The 18,556-nt window shown below is 41.3% G+C and overlaps 1 protein-coding gene across 1 annotated transcript in view; it reads right to left on the bottom strand.

Moving 5' to 3' along the window:
• itsn1 (intersectin 1 (SH3 domain protein)) overlaps window positions 1-18,556 on the bottom strand; it is a 230,712-nt gene that overhangs the window by 210,988 nt on the left and 1,168 nt on the right.

Genomic DNA, 18,556 nt, shown 5'->3' with positions numbered 1-18,556 from the left:
CCAGTGCTCCACAAGGCTGTGTCCTCAGCCCCTTACTATACTCCCCATACACTCATGACTGCATGGCCAAATTCTGCTCCAACTCCATTTCCGCCACCGTAGCACGCCAGATCTCAAACGATGACAAGGCAGAATACTGGAAGGTGACAGGGAGCCGAGCTGAGAGACAACAACCTTCACTGCTCAACATTAGCAAAACAAAGAACTGGCATTGATTTCAGGAAACTGGGTGGAATACACGTCCCTGTCCATATCAATAGCGCTGAAATGGTCGAAAGTTTCAACTTCCTAGATGTTAATATCACTAACATTTGTCCTGGATCAGGCACATGGAGCTACAGCCAAGAAAGCACACTAATGTCTCCACTTCCTCAGAAGACCAAGGAAATTCAGCATATCCCCAATGACTCTTTCTGATTTTTACAGATGCACCATAGAAAGCATCCTGTCCTGATGTATCACAGCTTGGTATGGCAACTGCTCTGCCCAAGACCACAAGAAATTGCAGAGAGTCATTAAATGCAGCCCAGTCCATCACGCAAACTAGCCACCCCTCCACTGACTGTCTACACTTGTAGTGGCTTCGGGAAAGCAGCCAACATAATCAAGGACTCCTTCCACCCCAGTCATTCTCTCTTCTCCCCTCTCCCATTGGGCAGCAGATACAAAATGTTGAGTTCACATACCACCAGGCTCAAGGACAGCTTTTATCCCGCCGTTATGAGACTCTAGAACAGACCTCTTGTACACTAAAGTGAACTGCTGATCTCCTAATCTACCTCAACGTGACCCTTGCACTTTGTCTACCTACACTGCCTCTGTAACTGTAAGACTATATACTGCATTGCGTTTTCCCTTTCACTACCTCAATGCAATTATGTATGGCATGATTTGTCTGGATAGCACACAAACAGCTTTTCACTGTACTTCAGTGCATGTGACAATAATAAACCAATATCAACAGGTTTGGAGATGCCTCATTATACTACAATGCAGGGATTATCTGGTTTCAAGGGCTGTTACATCCATACTTCCAAGTTCCTTACACACTGGGTGAAATTGGACGTCACTTGGGAAGAAGTGTTACAAGAACTCCAGTTCTCTGATGGAGTTAAATGAAGCTTTGAAGGGGGTAATGCAGCTGCAGTATTGACCCAAATTTGTCCAAGTACTGTGTAAATGACTGGCCACCAAGGTGAATACCAACTTTATTGAAGATGTAGCAGTAGATATAAGATTTGCAAAGAAACAGAAAGTAGCATGGTGATTAAGTCTTTATTAAAACTTGGGTATAGAATATTCTCCCCAGGAGTCCATCATAGTTTCTATTACCTCCAACAAGGTTCCACCAACAGATATGTTCTCTTCTCCCCTTTTGGCATTCTGAATGGACCAACCCCTTGAGACTCCCTGTTCCATTTTTCCATCTCCACCAACAGCTGCCTTTTTACTGCATTTTCCCAGGCAACCACAGGAAATGTAATGTGTCTTCCTACTTCTGACAAGGGGGTCTGTTTCTCTTTCCACTGATGCTGCCTGACCTATTGAGCATCTCCAGCATGGTGTTTTTATTTCAGATTTCCAACATATACAGCATTTTTCTCTCCCCCCTCCCCCCCCACCATTTTCTCATCCTCTCCAGGATTTGGTAACAAGACCACTGCTCTTTTGTTTTAAATATATTTATTATCCCTGTATACTCAAATTCAGCTAATCTCAAACTCTAGAGGAGATGTGATAATAAAGAATAGAAGTGAACATTTGACAGACTGACAAATGGGAAGACTGCAAATTGATAAAGTTTGTTTTAGAGAAAAAAAGTGAGATAAGGCCCAACGACTTAAAAGGATGCAGGTACACACATCTTTCAAGGATGGCAGTACTAGTCTGTTACAGAAGCACTTCGATATTTGTGTTTATAGTTAGAGGCAGAGTAGCAAATAAGGTTTACTAAATCTTATCATTGTTCGTTAAGTAGAGCAACCTTTACTGAAAAGTGTTAGCTGTAATAAAAACTTGTAAACAGCATAAAATTAGAAAGCTCAAGGACAGAGATTTGAACTAGTAAAAGAACAAAAAGGCATCATGGGGAAATTTCATTTTATTATAACAAAATTTGCTGCAATCCAAAATGCACTTCTTGAAGGGCAAGAATTATTTTATTTTCCTTTTTATAAGTCAAGAGCGATAGGAAAAAGGAACCAGAGAATGAAAATAATAATGTAGCTGTGTCAAAGAGCTGACACAGGCACAAAAGGTCAACTGACTTCCTTTAGTGGTGAACTATTCTACAATTTTACAAATGAACTTAATGACATTATAAACTTAACAAGAATCCTGGAGTCATAACAAATTCATTACATTCACTTTGTAGGTCATCAAAAAAAACACTTAAAAAGAACACAGAATATAATAATGGGTCAAGTCCATTTCAGTGAACTATCAGACATAAATGACATTGAAGAAGGTGAACATGTCCAAATTCCACTGTATAGTTGACAACCACTTGTTCAGTAACTATGCTTCCCGTCTCCTGGATCTCCACGCAGTTCCTTCCATTTTACTACACGCCTGTCCTCAAAACAAATCATTAAAATTCCTGCACTGCAATTTTGCTTTCACCACTTTACTATTACTTGAGATGCACTGTACTTTCCTTTTCCAATTTAACCCAAGACATTTAACAGCAAATGAAAAATACTTCATAAACAAAACTTGTAAAGTTTAAAAAAATAAATACATCCGTAATATTGGCAAATCTCTCTAGGTTAGGATCAAGAGATGAGAAAATTGCCCTTTCCTGCATCTGACGTAGGCAGAAGAACAGAAGGATACCCTGTTGTTTTTCCAACTTGATTGGCACTGTGTAAAACAAAACAAGTAAATTTTATAATTCCTAACATTGCTGTAAAATAAATAGAAATGGTGCATGCTCGGTTGGACCATCTTTTCAAATCCTGACACAACTTTCCAGAAAATTCTAGCCAAGTTCAGGAGTTATTTTAATGAACTTTAGGCAAAGTGCAGCGCAGTGGCACAGCCAGCAGAGCCACTACCTAACAGCTCCAGAGACCAGTGTTTAATCCTGACCTCGGGCAATGTGTAGTGTTTCCTCTGGGTGCTCTGGCTTTCTCCCATATTCCAACTGAGTACAGGTTGGTAGGTTAATTGGCAACTGTATATTGCCCCTTGGGTGTAGACAAGCAGGAAGGAGGAACTGATAAAAAAAAGTGGAGCGAACAAAAAAAAAATTGAGATTAAATGTAGGATTAGTGCAAATGGGTAGCTGATGGTCAGTCCTCTCTTGTGGGCCAAAGGACCTATTTCCATTCTGTATGTCTTCGTGACACCAAGATTGTCAAAGTGTATGGCTTCTTTAAAACAGACAAAAAAAAAGTCGGGCAATATTTCAGCAACAGGGGTCACAAAGTAAGAGTCCAGACAAAGATTTGACAAAAACTAAAAAGATTTAAAAAAACAATTTATATTAAAAAAAACAAACTGATTTTAAAAAGGTGACAGTGATTAAAAATGTTGAAACTATATTCACTGAAAACTAAAAATATTTTCACCAATGAAAGAAAAATTAAACTAAAAAGCTATGCACAAGGTAGACAGTAAGAGTCAGGCTGTGAAGGGAATATGTTAAAAAAATGATTAGAAATTAAATGAAAATTAAATCTAGTAACAGAAGTCTGAACCCACCCTCCCCCAAAGACAGGGAATTTAAATTCAATTAATAACAGTAAGGATTGAAAGATGGCTTGGAAGGCTAAGTCTAGTGGGGGTGCCAAAGGGATCAGTTCATAATCTATATCAATGATCTTGATGAGGTCAACTGTAATTTATCCACATTTGTTAATGGTACACAACTAGGTGACTGTGAGGGTTGTGATAAAATACAGATGGTCTTTAGGGATAAGAGAATGGGCCAGCACATGGTAGATGGAATATTACGTGGAAAAATGCAAAAGGTATCGACAAAAGATAAGCACCAGCATTCACAGGTGATCCACAATTGAGAATCATAGAAACATACAGCACAGGAACAGGCCCCTTCAGTCCACCTCTTTCATGCTGACCTGTTGTGCCCAACAATGATCCCATTTGCCTGCATTACGCTCATCTCTCTCTCTCTACACCCTTCCTATCCAAGCACCTGCCCAAACACCTTTTAGATGGTGTTATTGTACAACTCCACTACCACCTCTGATGGCTTATTCAGATAATCATAATTATCTGTGTGAAGGAAAAAAAAACTTATCCCAAGATCTCATAAGTTTCTCCCCACTCACCTTTAATCTGTTTCCCATCATTCTAGACTCCCCTGCCATGAGAAAAAGATTCTCACTATTTACCCTATCTCTGCCCCTCAATTTTATAACCTCCATAAGGTCACCCCTTAGCTTCCTATGCTCCATTGAGAATCTGGCTAACCAATCCAAACTCTTCTTACAACTATACCCCTCCATTCCAGGCAACATCCTGGTGAATCACTTCTACACACTATTGCTACCACATCCTTCCTGTAGTGTGGCAACCAGTACTGTGGCCTAACCCATGTTTGCACAACTGCAACATGGCATCCCAACTCTTATATTCAATACCTTGGCCTATAAAGGCAAGTATACCTAGTCCCTCTTTTAACTACCCTATTCACTTGCATTGCCACTGGACTTGGACATCCGTGTTCTCAAGGTTCCTACCATTTACTCTATGTCCTACCAGAATTTGACCTCCCAAAGTGCATCACCTCACATTTATCTGCATTAAATTCCATCTGCCACTGCCCGGTTGATTTACATACCTCTACCTTTAAACAATCTTCTTTGCTATTTATGACTCAACCAATTTTTACGTTGTATACAAAATTACCATCATAGCCCCTACATTCTCATTGGTCCCAGCACTGATCCCTGTGATACACCACTCATTACAGATTTCCAAATCAGAAGAACATCCAGCCACCATGACCTTCTACCTCCCATCACCCAGCCCATTTTGGCTGCAGTTTGCCAGCATTCTGCTCTTGGCACTTTTATCAATTGCTTCTTTTCAGGCTGCACCAATTTGAATTTTTATTCATTTTCCCCCGCCTCCCAGTGTCTTCCAAACCTTAAATTGGCATCATTTTTCCCTACTCTCAAAGAAGCTTCAATTACAACAAAATAGATCTCCGAATCAGCATCTTCACAGGGAGAGCTTATAAATGAACTTTACACTTCTTCCAAAACCTGCACTTCATCAATAATCTTTCATCCATTAGTACCACTACATACATTTACTGTTGCATCTGTAGATTTCCACCTATGATGTTTAAACCAAATGCTGGTAACCAAAGTATGAAAAAATTCTCTTCTATTTAATTACGTAATGATCAGTCCCATCCACCTTGCATTCCAGTGACATTGCTCCATCACCTCAACAACCTAATGGGAAAGGAAATGATTATCCATCATCATTCCTGCTTTTTAGAGTTGTAAGTTTTATTTACCTCTGAACATACAACTCTGAATGAACAACACAATGTCTATAAGATTAGTCATAGGATTAATGAGCCATATTTAGTCCATGTTACAAATAATGAGGCTAAAGTAGCATTGGGGTTATGCTGCAACAAACAATCTGCTGGAGGAATCAGAATCAGGTTTATTATCACTCTTATATGATGTGAAATTTGTTGTTTTGAGGCAGCAGTACAATGGAAAGATGCAAGATTACAAAATAAATAAATAGTGCAAAAAAATTAATGAGGTAGTGTTCATGGACTATTCAGAAATCTTATTGCAGAGGGGAAGAAGCCATTTCTGAATCATTGAGTGTGGGTCTTCAGGCTCCTGTACCTCCTCCCTGATGGTAGTAACGAGAAGAAGGCATGTCCCAGATGGCAAGGGCCCTTAATGATGGATGTCACTTTGAGGCACCGTCTCTTGATGACGTCCTCAATGGTGGGGAGGATTGTGCCTGTGATGGAGGTGGCTGAGTCTATAACCCTCTGCAGCCTCTTGCAATCCTGTGGAGGCTCTATACCAGGCTATGAAGAACTTGGAGTCAAGCAGCATCTGTGGGAGGAAAGGAATGGCTGACATTTTGGAATTATTTCTCCAGATAATTACTAGACTTCTTCTCCATAGTGGTTATGCTATTAGACTAGCAATCCAGAGTTCTGCACTAAACCAGAGATACTAATTCAAATGCCCTGCGGCAGATGGGGAATTTAAAATTTGGTTAGTTAAGTAACCTGAAATAAAGAATGCTAGCTAATAAAACTATTGGTTTGTTTTTAAAAACATCCAAATCACTAATGTTCCTGGCATAGAAGGCAATCTACCACCTTCAACATAAGGGATAGCAGTCACATGTAGCCCATATCTGACCTTCAAGAGCCAAGCATTTGGGCCAGAAGGCAAAACCAACAAGATGACCCTGCAAAGTCCTCTAGCATTTCACAGTGTGAAAAATCAGAGTATTATACTGCAGACAAGTCAGGCAGTCTGAGAGCCACAACTTCAGAATCATTTTGAGGCAATTACCAAACTCCATCACCATCTTTTGAGTATGTCCTATGCCACCATTAAGAGATGGTGGCAGAGTGATAACAGAGTCATACAGGAGTGACCCTAGGAGTTTAGGATATTGAATCAGGACTTCCCTAGCAAAGAAACAACCTGTTGATTACCACCAACTCTCAAGCGAGTTGACGAACTAGTACTCCAAGCTTAACATTACTTGGATGAATCACCTGGCATGTCTGGCAGCACCACCACAGACTGGGCCCTGAAATTCGCAGTTGCTAGATTGACCACATGGGTGATGAGAGGGCCACAATGGAGTGGGGGAGGGAAGAAATATAGTATCCTTGTGAAGTACTAGCTTCACATTGAGGCAAATTCCATAGCATTTCATGCTGTGGGATAGATAGAGGATTAGCAGCATGGAATCTATAGGTAGTCTCAGGAATCAAAGCAGATTTGTATTTCATCACCATCTTGGTATTGGCATCTTATTGTCACTTGTAACAGGTACAGTGGAAAAAAAACTTGTCTTACATACAGTTTGTACAGGTCAATTCATTACATAGTGCAGATACATGAAGTTAGTAGAGTGCATTGAGGTAGTACAGGTAAAAAAAAACAGAATACAGAGTAAAGTGTCACAGCTACAGGGAAGTGCATTGCAGGGAGACAATAAGGTGCAGTCACAATAAGGTCGATTGTGAGGTCAAGAGTCCATCTCATCATAAGGGAGCCGTTCAATAGTCTTATCATGGTGGGATAGAAGCTGTCCTTGAGCCTGGTGGTATGTGCCCTCAGGCTCCTGTATCTTCTACCTGATGGGAGAGGAGAGGAAAGAATGACCTGGGTGGGTGGGGTCTTTGATTATGCTGGCTACTTCACCAAGGCAGTGAGAGGTAAAGACAGAGTCCATGGAGGGGAGGCTGGTTTCCATGATGCACTGGGCTGTGTCCACGACCCTCTGCAGTGTCTTGCAGTCCTGAGCAGAGTAGTTGCCATACCAAGCCATGATACATCCAGATAGGATGCTTTCTATGGTGCATCAATACAAGTTGATGTGTCAAAAGGGGACATGCCAAATTTCTTTAGCCTCCTAAGCAGAGGTGCTGGTGAGCTTTCTTGGCTGTGGTATCTACATGGTTGGGCCAGGACAGGCTATTGTGATATTCACTCCTAGGAACTTGAAGCTCTCACCCTTCTCGACCTCAGCACCATTGATGTAGACAGGTGTATGTACACTGCCCCCTTTCCTGGAATAATGACCAGCTCTTTTGTTTTGTTGACATTGAGGGAAACGTTGTTGTCGTGACACCATGTCACTAAGCTCTATCTCCTTCCTGTACTCCGACTCATCGTTATTTGAGATACAACCTACTACTGTGGTATCACCTGCAAACTTGTAGATGGAGTTAGAGCAGAATCTGGCCACACAGTCGTGAGTGTATAGGGAGTAGAGTAGAGGGCTGAGGATGCAGCCTTATGGGGTACCAGTGTTGAGAGTAATTGTACTGGAGGTATTACTGTCTATCCTAACTGATTGCAGTCTGTTGGTCAGAAAGTCAAGGATCGAGTTACAGAGGGAGGTGTTGAGTTTGATGATCAGTTTGCTTGGAATTATAGTATAAGAGGCAGAGTTGTAGTCAAAAAACAATAGTCTGATATAGATGTCTTTACTGGCCAGATGCTCCAGAGCTGAGTGTAGGGCCAGGGAGATGCTGTCCACTGTAGACCAGTTTCGGTGATAGGCGAATTGCAATGGGTCCAGGTTGTCTGGAGTTGATGCATACCATGCCAGCCTCTCGAAGCACTTCATGCTAGTGGATATCAGAACCATTGGTCGGTGGTCATTGAGGCATGTTACCTTGCTTTTCTTCGGTACTGGGATGACAGTGGTCTTCTTAAAACAGGTGGGAACCTGAGATTGAAGCAGGGAGAGGTTAAATATGTCTGCAAATACTTCTGCCAGTTGATCAGCACAAGATCTGAGCACTCAGCAGGGACACCATCTGGGCCAGATGCTTTCCTCAGGTTCACTCTCTGGAAGACTGATCTTACATCCTCAGCGACCACGTAAGCCCTGCCATAACTGACAGCTGGTCTGGGACTCTATTTTGAGCCAGTATTGTCGCTTGGCATTCCTGAGATTATATCTCAATTTTTCGTACAGGTCAAGATCACCAGATTTGTGTGCAGCAGTCCTTGACTTCAGTAGGGAGTGGATCTTCTGGTTCATCCATGGTTTGTGGTTTGGGAACATCCATATTGTCCTCTTTGGTACAGAGTCCTCCACACACTTGCTGATAAAGTCTGTGATGGTGGTGACATACTCATCTAGGCTGGCAGCTGAGTCTTGGAACATGGACCAGTCCACTGACTCAAAGCAGTCACGTAGAAGCTCATCTGTATCCTCAGACCAGCACAGCACAACTTGGTGCTGGATCCTCCCATTTCAGTTTCTGTTTGTATGCAGAGAGGAGGAGCACAGCCTGGTGGTCCGATTTCCCAAAGTGAGGATGAGGTGTGACTCGGAAGGCATCTTTTATGGTTGTACAGCAATGGTCAAGGGTGTTAGGGCCCCTGGTGGGACAGACGTGCTGGTAGTACTTTGGTAACACTTGAGGTTGGCCTGGTTGAAGTCACCTGCAATGATGAAGAGGGCCTCAGGGTATTGGAATATTATTGTCACTTGTACTGAGATAGTGAAAAATTTGTCTTGCATACCAATCATATAGGTCAGTTCATTACACAGTGCAGTTACATTGAGTTAGTACAGAGTGCATTGAGGTAGTACAGGTAAAAACAATAACAGTACAGAGTAAAGTGTCACAGTTACAGAGAAAGTGCAGTGCAATAAGGTGCAAGGTCACAACAAGGTAGACTGTGAGGTCAAGAGTCCATCTCATTGTATAAGGGAACTGTTCAGTAGTGTTATCACAGTGGGGTAGAAGCTGTCCTTAAGTCTGGTGGTACGTGCCCTCAGGCTCCTGTATCTTCTGCCTGATGGAAGAGGAGAGAAGAGAGAATGACCCAGGTGGGTGGGGTCTTTGATTATGCTGGCTGCTTCACCAAGACAATGAGAGGTAAAGACAGAGTCCAAGGAGGAGAGGCTGCTGTCTGTGACACATTGGGCTATGTCCACAACTCTCTGCAGTTTCTTGAGATCCTGGTCAGAGCAGTTGCCGTACCAAGCTATGATTCATCCTCTTAAGGTTGTTGACCACAGAGTATAGCTCTGAGTGCAGGCTTCATGTCTGTCTGGGGTGGGATGTGGACTGCCATCAGGATAGCTGAAGTGAACTCCTGTGACAGGTAGAATGGTCAACACTTCACCGTTAGATATTCCAGGCTGGGTGAACAGGAGCTCACCAGGACCATCACGTCTGAGCACCACATGTTATTAAGAAGTGGACCCCTCAGTCTCGAACTTTGCCTGAGGATGCTGTACAGTCCATTCAATGGATTGAGAAGCCCTCAGGTTGAATGGCAGAGTCAGGTGAAGCAGGTGTAAGCCACGTTTCAGTGAGACATAGCACACAGCAGTCCCTCGGTTCTCCTTGGTAGGTCAGTCTTGCCCCCAGTTCATCAACTTGGTTCTCAGTGGCCTAGACGTTAGCTAGTAGTATGCTGGGGAGGGGGGTCTTGTATCTATGCTGTTTCAGCCTCACCTGCAGCCCAGCCCTTTCCACACATCCAAGGTAAGCAGCTGCGACTCGTTGGTCCTGGAGTGGAGCCACCTGGTAAGTCATAGCTTAAGGACAGACCTGGAAGACCTGGCGTGGATTCAGCTGGCCTGTGAGGCAAGTTGCTGTTTCCATTCAGGTCTAAAGATCCTGAAGAGGACTGGGCTGCCCCAGCAGGTAAGTGGGGGCATCTAGGGGGGCCTCGGCATTGGAACTCGACCCTGGGTGCACCATAGGGTCAGGCTTCTGATCCGGAGGGGCCCCCAGAGTCGGGTGTCCCCGCAGGTCAGGCCTCAGGACTCTGCCTCCACAGGTGGGCCCTCGCTCCAGGTTCTTGGGTCTCAACATCGGAAGCCAGGTCTCAGCAATGGGGGCTCCGTGGGGTTGTCTCTTCACCCTGCGAAGGTTTCCACGTGAACGGGCCAGTCCTAGGCCTCGCTGGTTGTTTCCTTCTGGGTCCAGGAGTCGGGTCCTGGAGGTCGGAAGATTGCCAGCCCTGTAAGATTATGGCTGAGCCAAATTCACTACCATCAAGTTAGAGGACTAGCTCTGAATCAACATGCCAAAAGCAGCAGCAAATATATCTAGAGATGCCACCACATGCCTACTTAACTGCAGACACATTCTGCCATTGATACAGTTAAGTGATCCCACAACCAACAGATCAGATCAAAACTCTACAGTTGTCACTCCAGTGTTGGACAATTAAACAACTGGTGTATAGGGAAGAGCTCCATTAACATTCAAATCAGTACCTGAACACAAAAGACCACGCCAACGACTTTTCAATTTGCTTCAGTCCAAAGTGCAAATGAATCATCCAGCCTTGCTCCCACTCAAAATCTCCACCGTTATAGAAAGTAGTCCACAGTCAATTGTTTACACTGTACATCAAGAAGAAATAGCTGACAAACTCAGTAGCCCAAAAACACCTTTCTCCAACCTAAACTTACAACTTTAACACTGAAAAATTGCTCAGCTACGTTCTGCTTACAAAACGCAGACCAAATTCAATCTAGCCAATTATCAACCCAAAGTTCTAGTCAAAATGTTGGAACATGTCATTGACTGCACGATCAAGCAACAATTACTCACTAAGAACATACCCAGATTACTGGGTCCAAACCTGGGCAAAAATGCTGAATATTCAGGTGAGGCAAAAGTGATAGTCCTTGTGATATTGCCTCGATTTCAGACTGCATCATCAAGGAGTATTAATAAAACTGAAGTCAATGTGAATCAAGGGGAATCCTCTCCACTGGATAACCATCTTCCTCTGTTATTTATGAGTTCATGGCCGATGGCCAATCTTAGCCCCAGAATATAATTGCAGGAATTCCTCACGGCCAAGTTCCAGGCTCAATTATCTTGTTGCTTCATTTAATAACCTTCTTGCATTATTTTAAGAAGTTGCAACACATTTGCATCAGTTTGCAGCTCCTGAGAAGATGAAACAGTTGGTGTCTGCATGCAGCAAGACTTAGATAACATTCAGACACTGTCTGATTAAATGGCTAGAAACATTCAGGCCACAAGTCCCAGGCAATGATTGCATCCAGTGAGAATCTAACCACCTCTAACTTGCCATCAAATGCTATCAGCATCCTGGCAGTGAACACCCCCATATTCTATGGGCAGATTTAGGGCAAGAAGCAAGAGATTTAGAGGGGATTTGAGGAGGGCCTCTTCCACTCACAGAATGGCGAATACCTGGAATGCATTTCCAGAAAGGGTGGTGGACAGAGTCACTAACAGTATTAAGAGGTGTTCCGATGAGAATTTGAATTGCTCGAGCATTGAAGGCGAAGGACCAAGTGCTAGAAAATGGGATCAGTGTGGATGGGTTCCCACTGTTCAGTGTTGACATAGTGGGCTGAATGGCCTGTTTCCAAATTTAGAGGTTACAAGAACAGGTCATGGGTTGGGCGCATCATTCAGGAAACTTAGCAACCCACAGTCTTGTATACTGACTGCCCACTGCAAACAGAGCAGCTTAGCTACACAATGTACTGCAGCATCTCACCAAGGCTTCTTCAACAGCACCACCTGAACCCATGATATCTTCCATCTAGTACAAAGACAACAGGCACATGAGGATGCCACTGCCTGCAAGGGCCCCTTCTAAGTTCAACAACCAACTTAGAAAGATGATTTTTTTTATTATAGATGTTGGTTCAAAACTCTCAAACTCCTTCCCCCATGCAATGTAGGTGTATTTTCAAGAACTGTAGTAGTTTAAGTTAACAACCTTTAGATATGGAATAAAATTTCTGGCCTTGCCAATAATACTTTTATTCAGTGAATGAATAAAACAAATTCAACCATATTCCAATTTTTCTCCTGGAGTAAATTATATTAATCCATCTGAAGTGTGAATCTCTTTCCAAAGAAACTGTCTGACCTGCTGAATGTTTCAGCAATTTTTTTTTAAATTTCAGATTTCCAGCATCTGTAGTCTTCTGATTTCCAATTACTTCTAGATCAAGATGATTAAACAAAAGCTGAAAAAAAATGGGATGGGTTTCCACACAGTGGAGATGGATTTAGGAGAGAGGTTGTTAAGATTCCTTTCAAAAGTTGAGGAATAATTTAACACATTAGAAGGAATGGCTCATCACAGTGACAGCAGCACAAGGCGGTATTACATCAGAATCAGATTTATTATCACCAACATGATGAGAAATTTGTTTTTTTGAGGCAACAGTACAGTGCAAAGACAATTACTATAACTGACAAAACTAAATAAAGTGCAAACAAAAAAGGAATTATGAGGTAGTGTTCATGGACCATTCAGAAATCTGATGGCGGAGGGGAAGAAGCTGTTCCTGAAATGTTGAGTGTGGGTCTTCAGGCTCCTGTACCTCCTTCCTGAGAGTAGTAATGAGAAGAGGGCATGTCCCAGATGGTGAAGGTCTTTAGTGATGGATGCCACCTTCTTGAGGCACTGCCTCCAGACGTCCTTGATGGTGTGGTGGGTTGTGCCCATGGAACTGGCTGAGTGTAAATCCTCTGCAGCCTCTTGCGATCCTGTGCTTTGGAGCCTCCATACCAGGCTATCATATCAGTACAGTGGATAAGAAATGTAATTTTGTAGAAGTAAAGCTTTCAGTATTTACTAAAGAGAAATACCACCAGTCCCAAGAAACTTTTCATTAAAGATGTAGAGCAACTAATAGTTACATACATTGTTCAAATGGGGGAGGGGGGGGGGTGGGAACTAAAATCTACCAGAAGAATCAGAATTATAGTTGAAAAGCAATATACTGCAGGTGCTGTTTTATGCCAGATTTTTAGCAACTGTTGGATTTCACTGGTCAGATTGCATGTGTTAAGTGGAAAGAGTTAACATTTCTGTTCAATAACTTACCCGAGCTCAAATGCTATAAACACCAGAATATTTAAGATAGATAAAACAGTCTAGACTAAACACGACTTAAAAATTTAGAGGTAAGAGTTATGCCAAAGGACTGAAGGTCAGCAAACATTAATTTTATTCATAACAGGTGAAAAGGATAGGCTTGGCTATTATCATATCATTGGATTTACTGTGAGATGAAAAGTCTAAATGTGCTTAAAATAGCACAGACTAAATCAGAGGTAGCTAATATGTATTTGTCACTATTCTGGGTTCCCAACTACATACTTCTTCACATCCACGTCTTAAATTTTGCTAGTGGCTCTGACCAAAATGCCCTCTTAACTGCAATGGGTGGGGCAAGGAGAAGATTGACAGAATGGGAATAAATAAAATACGCTAGGCAGTGATAAGTAAAAGTAGCTAAAAGGTAGCAAATTAAAGTCTTGGGCACCAAAAATAACAGAAGACTTATCAGCATGTAAATGACAGACACAGCAAGACTGATCTCACTGTCCAACTCACTGCAAGATAAGCCACAGGAGATCCGTGCATCTGTATTTAAATAGGAGTAACCCAGGGAGGCATGACAGATAAATAACTGGGCTTAATTCAGAAAAATGGACAGACAGTACAACCACAAGAGTGCCTGCAATAGCAGAGTGGAAATATGAAACACTATTCCAACAAGAATTCACTAGTGGAGTTCAATATTCAAACACTCACTATTCTTGAGGCAAAGTAGAAAGAGCCAACACACTCCAAAAGACATGCTAAATGTGCAGAAAATACCAGAATCAACTAGTCAGCTCTGAAGGAGAGGTCACCGATCTGAAAAGTTAACTCTCTCAACACATCCTGTCTGATCTATTGAGTATTGTCAGCACTTCCACAGAAACACAGAAGGCAGCCATTTGGCCTCTCTGCAAGAGCAGTCCAGTCACACTCTCCTACCCATAACCCTGCCAATTCTCTTTTCAAATACCTACCCTGCTTGCTTTTGAATGCCACAACCAAATCTGCCTTCTCTACTGCCCCTAGCGGTGCAATCCAGATTGTTACCACTTGTGTGTGTAAAACAAAAGTTTCCTTTTCTCAGAGCATTTTGTGGTTCTTTTGCCAATAAACCTGATGCTTGGTCCTTCCGCCAAATGGAAGGTTTCTCTCTGCCTACTATCGAGACCCTTCATTATTTTAAATATCTTTCAGATCTCCTAACTTCCTCTGCGCCATGGAAAACAAATCCCTGCTTCCTTGGCCCATCCATGCAACTAAAGTCCCTCATCTCAGGCTTCATTCTAGTAAACACAATGAACGAATTTCCCCAAAGTGGAAAAATACGAACTGACACATGAAGCCAAAGTTGATGAAAGAAAGTGTTCCATTCTCAGCATTACAAAACCCATGAGGCTACAAAATGTGAAAATAAGTCTTAAAGATCCTCACAAATTTCTCATTACCACTTAACAGTCTCAGAAATTAAATGTTTCAATTTATCCAATAGATACAATATTAATTTTATGCTAACTCTAAAGATACAAAACTTCACAATGCACAATTCCTACAGGAGACACAGCATAGGGGTACTGCAAGTATTGTAGCCTTCTACCAACTCCAGCAACCTGACAGGTTCAATCCTGACGGTGCAAATTCCACATAGACAGCACCGTTCTCCCCATGAACATGTGCCAGTGATTGGTGGGAGAACCAGACGGCTGTTAATGGGCATGCGAGACTAGATAGGTTATAGGGAAATAATCTGAAGAATAGGATTGCTCTGAGAGCTGGCATAGACTTAATGGGATGAATGGCCTATGTCATAAGGAAACATGAAGATAATGGGGCTTTGGCACCAAAGGATCTTATGATTGCATCCATACTAAAATATGAATTTATTAGAAATAACATGCACTTGCTCCATGAATTCCTAAAGTTAAAAAACTGAACTTCTTATTTACAGTTAGATGTAGTTTGCAAATATGAAACTACTTCTGTGCATTGGCAATAATCATGATTAAATGCTTTACATCTGCCATATAGTGTGCATAAGTGAATCCAACAGCAAATCAGTGAAAATGTAACAAGTTGGTCTGACTAGCCAGTATCATGCCTTTTCTTATTCACAAATTTACTTGATGTTTACATCTCTTCAGTTTCATCTTATTACCAAACATACTGAAAATGAAATATTTGTATAATGAATTTTTAAAAAGTTTCCTTCCCAGGTTTAATGAAGATATTAAACAATACAGGGTAAATACAGGGCAATAAGTTGTGAACTTGATGATTTCTGCCTAACTAAGCTTCCCAATTTTAACTCGGGAGGCATTTCTAATATAGTATTGCTCAAAGAAAGAAGAAAAAAAAAACACAGGCACTTTGCTTCAAGTCTTACAACTTTCTTGTACAGCACAAAGCTTGTCCAAGATCAACTCCCCATCATCTCTGGCATAATACAAGAGCACATTATCAAATTCATACAAGATATATCAAACATAATATATTTTATTCCTGCTGGAAACAGGACAACAATCACGGAGAACACAAAGATTAAAAGTTACATTGTTCTTTTGGTACAACTAAATAATGATAAAACTCAGCATCTTTACTGAAACTTTTCACTTCCCAACAATTTCAAACTGCACAGTTAACAGAGCAAAGGCTTTGACAGCCCAAACATCTGATGTGCTGAGTATTTCCAGCATTTTCTGTTTTATTTTAGATTTCCAGCATCTGCAGTTTTGTTTTGACTTTCACATCTGAAACTATTCAGTGATCTAGTGCTGAGAATGGAAAGGACTTCATTTTTTGTTTGAAACAGTCAAACCAGCACAGCACCTTCAAACCTTGCATTTCCTTGGAATATTTTTTCTATTTAGAATTTGAGAGTTCGTTACTTTTCACTAAGCCAACATTAAATGAGTACTTTGTAAACAGTCTCTACCAAGGAAATGAATGCTGTCAGATTCTCAGTAGAACGGGAGGTGGTAGAGATAATAGATATGGTGAAAATAGATAGGAAAATGTAGTAGAAATGCTGGTTATGCTCAAAATTATCCAAACCTAGTGGGTTTTGGGATGTGAAGGGGGGGGGGTGTGGTGTGGTGGGTGGAAGGAGGTTACAAAAGGACTTGCTATAATTTCCAATCTTCCTTTGATACAGGGGAGAGGCCAGAGGACTGGCAAATCTAACACCACATTCAAAAAGGAGTGCAAGGACATGTCAGGCAACCCTAGGCCTGTCAATTTAACTTCAGTTGTGGGAACACTTGTAAAAACAATGATCAGGGAGAACATTAATAGGCACTTGGAAATTTTTGAATTGATAAAGGAGAGCCAGTGCAGATTGTTTTAAAAGCAAATTGCATTTCACTAAACAGATTGATTTTTTTTTGGTGAGAAAACTGAGGTTATTGAAGGGAACAGATTTGTGCACGTGGACTTTCAGAACATGACTGAAAGTACCACACTAAGCTGCCTGGTAAAATTAAAGCATCATCATGGATAGGAAATTGGCTTAAAGGAAGAAAGTAAAGCATTGGGGCAAATAGTTGTTCTTCCTGATTGTAGTACAATGAATAGTGGCATTCTACAGGAATCACTGCTGGGAGCAATGCCCTCGTTTAAAATATCAATGATTTGGGCACAGGTATGATTAACAAAATTTCCAAATTTGCCAATGATACTAAACTTGGCAACGTAGCTCAACGAGGCTGATTGTAACGTCAGATAGGCTGGCCGAAAGGGCAAATTATATTGTCTTTCATTATTCTCTCTGTATTAAGCAAATGGCACAGTTCTTAGAGTTTATAAGAACAGAAGGAACCTGGGTGCACACGTACGTAAATCTTTTTAAGTGTAAGGGCATGCGAGTACAGGGGTTCTCCAGGTTAAGAATGACCCAACATATGAAAATCCAACTTTACACAAATTCTCCCCATACAATTTAAAGCAATTTTCAAGCTGTTAATAATAAAATGTTTCATGGTATTCACTAATGACTGGCTACAGTGCATATTCCATCAGTTTATGTGTGGGTGGTGTTAGGGTGATCATTCAATAAAATGAAATTAGTAAGGGTATGCAGAGCAATAATGATATGGGTCACTATACAAAACAGACATTTTTCTGACTTACAGAAAAAAAAGTCAACTTAGATATAGTTCTCAAGAATGGAAACCTTGCAACCTGGGGACTATCTGTACTAAAGTAAAGCACATGGGATCCTGAGATTCATAAATAGAAGCAGGGAAGGTATGAAGCTAAACAAAACACAGATTAGGTTGCAATTGGGGTACTGCATCCATTTCTGGTCAGTCTTCAGCAAAGATGCAATATCCTGGCCGGGGGGGGGGGGGGGGGGGGGGGCGTTGTTGAAAAGATTTACAAGAATGGTTCTGTGGATATGAGATTTCAACTATAAGGTTAAGATGTAGAAACTGCAGTTGTTCTCTTGGAAACAAAGGTTGAGAGGCTTGTTGGAGTGTATAGATAAATAGAGGAGAAGCTGTTCTCATTAGCAGATGATTTGAGCAGAGGAAAACAGTTTTAAAATTCTGGGGAAAAAGGCAAAGGGAAGAATCTAAGGAGGAAAAAGATCTTTAATAAGCAGAGGAAAATCAGATGAGAATGGTCTAGTTGTAGCCAATGAATTCCTTGCACCAAATTGCTTCCTTCTGCACCTTACCAACCTTATGAATCTATGATTTGTGCAACACTATTAAAATTCAATCAACATTTGTTGAATATCTCAGTTAATACACAAAATGACACCTTAAAGAAAACGAAAAGGGTGCAGAATATTATGGCAATAAGTAAACCTATGTATATAAATAACTATGCAAAAATGATTTTTATCTCAAATCATTGTTTACCACATTGAATTTAGAGATTTCCGAGCTCATTAATTCTCAAATAACATACTACCCAACAATTAAAATATTATTGTTTCTTAGCTTATTTGTCAAAATGCATTGGGTTATAGTCAGTTGCATCATGATTAATGG

This window comes from Pristis pectinata, chromosome 4 (genome assembly GCF_009764475.1).
Source record: "Pristis pectinata isolate sPriPec2 chromosome 4, sPriPec2.1.pri, whole genome shotgun sequence".
Taxonomy (NCBI): domain Eukaryota; kingdom Metazoa; phylum Chordata; class Chondrichthyes; order Rhinopristiformes; family Pristidae; genus Pristis; species Pristis pectinata.
Note: the sequence above shows the minus strand (reverse complement) of the source record. Positions and strands in the feature narration are given on the sequence as shown.